At 44.3% G+C, this 8,404-nt stretch overlaps 1 protein-coding gene across 5 annotated transcripts in view; it reads right to left on the bottom strand.

The window, feature by feature from the left end:
* SMARCA2 (SWI/SNF related, matrix associated, actin dependent regulator of chromatin, subfamily a, member 2) overlaps nucleotides 1-8,404 on the bottom strand; it is a 174,898-nt gene that overhangs the window by 45,175 nt on the left and 121,319 nt on the right. The gene's annotated exons all lie outside the window — the stretch shown is intronic.

Genomic DNA, 8,404 nt, shown 5'->3' with positions numbered 1-8,404 from the left:
TGTGGGTGAAAAGCATCAAATCCCAACAAGAGGGCGGCTCAGAGTAGGGCGCTTGTTCTGCTTGAGACAGAGGCAAAAAAAGACCAGCAAAAGCCAAATTAACAGAGAACACATAAGTAACACAACACAAGAAGAAATTAAAAGCATTGCAGCCTGAGGCTGTCTGATGGAGGAAAAAGCCCCAGTTTCAATCCATCTGAAGATACATGGCATCGTGAATACTTCCACTGCTTTTACTACCACCACCACCAGCCCCTACCACGTATTGTTTCCACGGTTGCCAGGCACACGGTGCTTCACACACATTTGCTCATTTAATCCTTGCAACAACACTATGAGCCAGGTACTGTTATCTGCTCAGGTTATGGGTAAGAAACTGGAGGGTCTGAGAGACGGAGCATCTTCCTCCAGGTCAGACAAAGGTAAGCAAGCAGAGCCAGGATTTCAGCTCTGGAAGTTTGGCTGCATAAGCCACACCCTGAACCATAGTATTTTCTACTTTACACCACAAATGAAGACTGAACCACCAGGAAAAGGCTAATTATGTGTGTAAACTTAGGTGAATAATACATCTAAAGCCTTAACACCATACATAACATCTTGACTCTCAGCAAAAAAGATCCACATGTGCACACACATGTGCAATCTTGCTTTGCATGAAGTACGGGACCATTAAAAAAAATGACCATTCAAGTTGAAACTGCCAAAAGCCAGTCTAATAATCAGGAAATTGTGATTGTTCCATGCCCCTTACAAATGTATGTTGAAAAACTAAAAACTCTTATGTCCATAATATGTGCACAAGAAAATGTGAAACATAGTAACATGAATATCTATTTAGTACATGAACTTTAACACACTAGAAACAAGCGTTAAGAGGTTTTGTTTTGTTTTAAAGCATTTGCCTTCCTCTTCTCATCAAATAACCTAGGATATAGAATAAGCTTTGTTCCAGGCCTTGGCAAATTGCCAAGGATCAGCTTCCAACATTTTTTTTTTTTTTTTTTTTTATTTATGATAGTCACACAGAGAGAGAGAGAGGCAGAGACACAGGCAGAGGGAGAAGCAGGCTCCATGCACCGGAAGCCCGACGTGGGATTCGATCCCTGGTCTCCAGGATCGCGCCCTGGGCCAAAGGCAGGCGCCAAACCGCTGCGCCACCCAGGGATCCCCAGCTTCCAACATTTTACCCTTTGCCCTCTCAATGTTGTGAAATATTTCAGATGAACCCTTGGATGCAGAGGGCTTGGTTTGTCTCTTCATCCGTTTCTTTAAACACTTTTCCTCATTCACCTTGCTAAGTTCACCTTCAACGAAGTTCCTCTGGCTGAGTATCCAGATCCTCCTTTATGGTCACTCTACGACCTTACAGCTTTCTTAAGTTCTCCACAGAGGGGTCTTTCAGAAAAGACCTGTTTCCTCAGCAGTCAATACTGGATGATCCTTGGAACTGGTGGCCTGAACTCACCCTTGCAACCTGGGTACACACTTCACAGCAGAGCCCTGTCTGCCCTGGAGGCACCACCAACCCACTCAGTTCACGCCAACTTCGGCTTCTGAAACATGAAACCAACCTTTCCTGGCAGAAAAGGCTCTTTTTCTGTCTCCTCATAATCACTATTCTCTTTCAAAGTTAACTTCGACACTTCGGCCTGAACACTAGCCAAATGGATTGGGATATATATATATATATATATACACACACACACACACACACACACACACACACACACAAAAGTCCTCAATTCAAAGTAAATGCTTCAATTCAATTTAAACTAAAATACACTGGATGACTTGAGCTTTTTTTTTTTTTTTTAATTCATCAGACTTTTTCCATGTTTTCTTTTTTTTAAAGAGTGCAAGCAGTGGGTGAAATGGGAGGGATAGAGAGGTAGAGGGAGAGAGAGGGAATCCCAAGCAGGCTGTACACTCAGTGTGGAGCGTGGCATCAGACTCCAGCTCATGACCTGAGCTGAAATCAAGAGTTGGATGCTTAACCAACTGAGTTGCTCAGATGCTCCCCACCCCCCATATGGTTTACAGTGGAGTTTCCTGCAAGACTCTCTTGTCTTCACAGTTGGTGCCACATTTTCAAGCCTTCTAGTCCTGTCCAATTTCACTTTCTGTGCTGTTCTGTTTTTTGCTGCACTTTTGCCTCTGTTGGCCAATCCCTGCTCTTAATGATCTACTTTGGCTGGAACGTTGTGTGGGTGTATCACCAGGGTACAAGGAGGCACAATAATCCCATGCTTCACTGTCTATACCTTGACTGAGTAACAGGTACTAAGTGACAAGTCACCAACACACTTTGAAAGAAGTGATGGGAATGGTCTTGCAACATGATGTACATGGGTTACTTACATAGTATGGACTAAAGAACTAGCAGCAAAGTCTGTGCTTTATACAATGAAGTACAATAATACTATGATATACTGTGGTGCGTCCCCTCCCAAAGTCATACGGCAAGGTCCTAACCCCCAGTGTGTCTCAGAATGTGACTGTATTTGGAGACAGAGCCTAAATTTAAAGGGTAATTAAGGTAGAAAGAGGTCATGAGGGTGAGCCTGAATTCCACACAACTCGTATCCCTCCCTATAAGAAGAGGAGACTGGAACACAGAGGGAAGACCATGTGAAAACATAGGGAGAAGCAGATGGGATCTATAAGATGAAGGAGGCCACAGAAGAAACCGACCCTGTGGAGACCCGGATTTTGGACTCTGCAGATCTGTGAGAAAGTCAATTTCTATTCTTGAAGCCACCCAGTTTATTATTTTGTTCTTGCAGCCCTAGCAAACTAATTCATAAAGTAACAAATTTGTGATCGGGGACTGATGTTTAACTCTATCACAGTAATGGCAATTTGTGTATACTGGAATGATGCCAAGTGAGGACCCCCTGTATGAGCATAAACATCCCTTTGAGTAAGTGATGGCAGCGTTTGTCTTTCATACTGCCCTATAATCTAAGGGAAACTGCCCTGCCCTTGGTGCTGGCTGCCTGGCTGCCATGTTCTGTATTGGGCAACCTCTCCCTGGCCTGGTCTCACCTGGTTGAACTGGGAACAGTGCCCTGTTCTCAGGGTGGCTTGTCTCCAGGCCTGTGCAGGGCCTGGCAAGAGGGTCTCAGCATCAAACACCAAATTAGTTCACTTCTTTTAGGAATTTGGACTGCAAGCATGAGAGAGTATGTCTGGTGGTATGGGAACTGAAGCTGAATGGAAGGAGCAAGAGCATCGCTGGTCCCAGGGAGGCTGCAACTCCATATATATAGACACATACTCCTAACTGGTTAGACTGATGCAGATACATGCACACACACATACACATATGCACACGTATGCATGCGTAGATACTACTAGTGTCAGCAGAGGAGAACCTGGCCCCAGTTAGATTTGAGAAGCCAACTTGGACATGTATAATAGATTCAGATTTAGATTTGCTCAAGTTAGGTCTATGTGGCACTTCTAAATATACATAAAGTCATTTCTCAAGTAGGACTATCCTACTTTATTTAATGCCAGGTCAATAAAGCTAAAAATTCAAAACAGTATTTTGAGCCCTAATTAACTATAAGCTCTAAGTGTTGTAACACAATTTGTTATGCAATAAACCTTAAAACAAGCCTGTAATTCTAAAGCACAAAGGATCAAGATAATGGTAAATCTAACCAGGTTTTACTAACAAACATGCTCAGTACTACTCTGGCTTTGCACACCTCCCATGGCCTCCTGGTACACTAAGCCAGGACTAGAATTTTTCTGGGAATTAGTGGGTAAAATTAGTATGGGCAGTGCTAGGTAGCAGAAGAGGCAACACCAGGACACTGGATAACCTGAAACATGGTCAGTGATGTGCATAGTGTAAACATACAAAGATACCGCTCTACCTAGCCAGGATATTCATATGCAGAGAAATCTCCCTTAAACGCATCCCAGGAACAGAGCACCTAGAAAAAATTTAAGATGCATGCCTGTCAGTCGGTAAATCTGAAGGAAGTGAGAAGGCTCCTTCAATCCACCTCCACTTAAGGCCCTGCCCACTGTGAGGACCCTCTGCTCTCTCCACCTAGCACGTATGCCAACAATCAGTTGTGTTCCCAAAGGTCTGGATGCCAGTTACACTTGTTATTGGAACTACATAACTCACTTGGAGATTATGTAAAATGAAATACAATTGTGAAAAGAAACAGGACTCTTGGGACGCCTGGGTGTCTCAGCAGTTAAGTGTCTGCCTTCAGCTCAGGGCGTGATACTAGGGTCCTGGGATCGAGTCCCACATTGGGCTCTCTGCAGGGAGCCTGCTTCTCCCTCTGCCTGTGTCTCTGCCTCTCTGTCTTTCATGAATAAATAAAATCTTAAAAAAACACAAACAAACAAGGCTCTTATTTTCTACCAACAGTGAATATAGTGAAAGACTCCATAAAGGGGAAAGGCTTAAAACACAAAACACTGCTGAATTTGGCAAGGGCTAGACTCTTATAATGTGGGGAAGGGTCTGCACTCTATCTGCTAGTATCAGGATTCTCAGGTGATGGAGACGTCCATTAACTGGAGTGGGGGGGGTCCTTTCAGAGTGGATACTTGAAAGGTCTTCTAACTTTGTTACTCATATCTCAGGAAAGCTGAACTTAAAAAAAAAAATTCTAAGAATGCCAAAACTGGAAATCCTAAGTGAAATATAATATGGTTACTTATGCAAAAAAGAGTAGTCAGCCGACCTGAAGAGGCAACTTTAGCCTTACATAAAAATGTGGCATATGGATACCCATTGTTTCCCATTAAAGGTATCCACTACTTTAAGTGACATTTTCTCAGCTTGATATTTTCATTGGCGGACCCACTATGGATTATGATTATTTTAGTTAAGAAGGCTTCTGCTGGTCTTTCTTTTCAGAAGGGGAGTCAAAAGGAAAGTCACACTACCTTGCTTGTTCTTTCTTGCCATCCAGCCTTTTCTCCCCTGCAGTAAGATCTGAATAACTGGATACTGAATTTTTCTAAGTAGTCATGAGCTACGTCCTACTGGCCAGATCTTAAATACTTCCTTTCCTCAGGTTACTGCCCTACTCAAATCGCAAAATGATCCTCAGGTTGCCAATTCCAAGTTTCTCTGCCTGGACTCCACAGGTCTCCATAATCTGATTTTACCTAATCCGACTTGCCATACTTCCCGGCCTGTGAACATCCCACCCGGAACAAGAGCAGAAATCTAGTGCCTCGCCATAGCAGGCCATATTTATCCCCAACCGTCATGATTTCTCTCACCCTTCTCACCTGGAACGCCCTTCCCAATAACCTTGTACCTGTGCATGGTGTGCCATCCTTCAGTCATCAACTCATTCCCCACTCAAGATCTTCCCCAGCTGTAACACATCACCCTGATCTTTTTCTTACTGAGACCATGCCTCATTTTTCCCACTGCCCTACAGTCTCTAGCGCAGCACTTGGGCAAGAAAAGTTAGGCAGTATAAATATAGTCGAATACAAATTGAACTTTTAGGCAGGGTCCCCTGGGAAAACTGCTCTTGGCAATACACCTGTTCACTGGCCACTAGTCGTGAATTCAAGTGTAGCTGTTCTACATATTTCTGTTGTTCATCTTCAAGGACAAAATCATAAACTCTAGCATTGAACTTGTTATATCTCTGCTACATCTTCTCATTGCTCAATCTCTGGAGTCACCTGAACTGATAAATTTACTCCTGACCACAGGTCAGGATACTGAGATTTTTCAAAAGTTGCACAGAGCTTCCAAATCCCCCTATTAGTCTTGTCTAAATCCTATTTTATTATCCTCTGCTGCTCCTTATTTAAAAGCTCTTCTTCCTATATAATGCTAGTCTTTTTCCCCATATTTTCTCACTACCTTTTTCTCCCCTTCATGCAGATTCCCCAGGTTTTTCTTTGCCCCCCTCCCACCTCTTTTCTTATGCTCCCAATAGTTAAACATGCAGTAAAATGTGGCCAACTGCTCTGAGCCCACAGCAGACATCACTAATACCTCCGATGCCCAGAACAGCAGCAGCTGAGATGTCTCTTAATGGCTCTTGGGGGACTGCTGAAGAACTTCAAAACCACTCTCCTGGGGGGCAGGGGACAGAATATAAGATGATATCTCATGAAGGCATTGGCCTCCCTGCTTCTAGAGTGGGGTCCCTGGCACGCTTCCTTCTGCTGAGCAACCTGGACATAGACTCTCAACCCTCAGGGTATTGGGTGCCTTCTGAGCAAAACTGCCACTGGCGAGAGGTACCTGCAAGTCATCTGGTCCCCTATTCTGGATGCGAAACCTTCTCTGGAGATCCAAATTGCCCCTGGCTTCACTGTGACTTCAACGCACATGGCTTCAAACATTCTCTCTCCAGCCTGGACTTGTTTTGGAGTTACCAGTTGTGATTTCCAATATCCTGTTAAATGTCCCAGCTCAAAGTCATCGCTCTTTCCCCAGCAGAGTAAATATTTCTCTCTGGATCTTTCTGTCTCATCAAAGGGCAGCATCATTTCCCCCCAATTATCCAGGCTTAAAAAAAAAAAAAAAAAAACAACAATCTTTAAAATCATGAGTTTCCTTCCTTACAGTCTGGCAGGCCTGCCAGTCACTGTGTGCTTTACCTCTGAAATAGTTCATTCCCCTCTGCTCATTCTCCTCTTTCACAGGCAGGGTCAGATATAATGGCCTCCCTATGGGTTTTTCTTGCCCTCTCTCCTGGGCTCTAATTCATCCTTTACAAAGCGAACGGTTATCTTCTTTCTACTTAGAAGGAGGAAGGCACATTTGTTCTCCCACTTCAGACTTGATGGTCTTTCGATGGAATAAAGCCCAGGTTCTCAGGCCTGGCACCGCCTCCAGGGAGTGCCCTACCCTAATCTTTCCCCTCCACTCCTATCCCAATGAAAACCTGCATAAAAACACCGTGTTCCTAATACACAAGGTCACAGAGGGAGGAGCCACTCATTCCCATGCCTCGGTGGGGTGCAGAACCTCAAATTCTCTTCCTCATCCCCCTGTCCTACACAAATCATGCTCCTTTTTTAAGAAACAGGCTAAAATGTCACTTCCTTCACAAAATCCTACATGATTTCCTCCTTTTCTCCTACTTTTTACAATATATCACATGCACTTTTGTTCACTGTTGATTCAATTCTGCTTTGTAGGAGTTTTGTTCTTCTCTTAAAATATGCCTGAATCTCCTATCAGCCTGAAATCTCTTTGGGAATTTAAAAAAAAAAAAAAAGGTCCCCTTAATCAAAATGTAAAGGCATTTAGACTGATGCCTTACCCACCAGTGGGACCCAGAAATCTTGTTGCAATAAAATTAAATCTTCACTCTTTATTCCTCTGCTTTCTCAAAATGGCAGGGCTGATCAAGGAACCATATTGTAAGACTGCTTGAGAAGCTACACAACTATACAGTGAATTTAAGCCAGATACATGGGGCAAAGATTTTGGTTTTGGTTTGCCCTGCTCCAAACCACCTCTATAAACTGCCTTTATTCTATTTTTAAAGTTTACTTAGTTATTTTAAGTCTTCTCTGCACCCGACGTGGGGCTCAAACTCATGACTCTGAGATTGAAAGTGGCGTGCTCTTCAGACCGGGCCAGCCAGGAGCCTCCAAACTGCCTTTATTTTAACTGGTGACGATACAATCCTGTGTCTTGCTCTAGCTTTGGGAATAAAATGGCCTATATAAGACATTCAGCCTTGTTGGCCAAAAAGATCCCGCTAACCTGGAAGGTACAACAAAGACCACCCCTCACCTGGCTAAAAGAGCAGTGAACAAGGGGAACAGCATTGTGAACAAGGGGAGGAGGAGGACGGAGAGTGGCACTGGCCTCCCCACAAGCAAGGCAAATAAGAAGGGGAGAGAAGCTGACCTGAGTCCTCAAAAGCCTGCGGAGTCCCACTGTTCAGCAGATGGGGGTCCACCAAAAACCCCTTCTTGAGGAGTGGCAGGGCTAGACACCTTCACGAGGTGTATCTTGTATTCCTTCCATCTAAAGCGCTGTCTTGAATTTCTCTAGATGCTACTCCTCCCAACGTCAAGAGACTCACCTGATGTTCATCCACCCTCAGCTCCTGTAACCTTTTCAACAAACAGCTGGAATTCATAAGCCAGGAGGAGGTGGGCTCAGTGGGCAAAGGGGCCATAACATCCTCCCGCTCCCCTGCCCAGTCCCTGCAGACTTGGCCTGATGTGCATTTTTTAAAATTTTTTTTAATTTTTATTTATTTATGATAGTCACAGAGAGAGAAAAGAGAGGGGCAGAGACACAGGCAGAGAGAGAAGCAGGCTCCATGCACCGGGAGCCCGACGTGGGATTCGATCCCGGGTCTCCAGGATCGCGCCCTGGGCCAAAGGCAGGCGCCAAACCGCTGCGCCACCCAGGGATCCCTGTGCATTT

Source organism: Canis lupus, chromosome 1, assembly GCF_011100685.1.
Source record: "Canis lupus familiaris isolate Mischka breed German Shepherd chromosome 1, alternate assembly UU_Cfam_GSD_1.0, whole genome shotgun sequence".
Classification (NCBI taxonomy): domain Eukaryota; kingdom Metazoa; phylum Chordata; class Mammalia; order Carnivora; family Canidae; genus Canis; species Canis lupus.
This window is presented reverse-complemented; position numbering and strand designations above follow the sequence as displayed.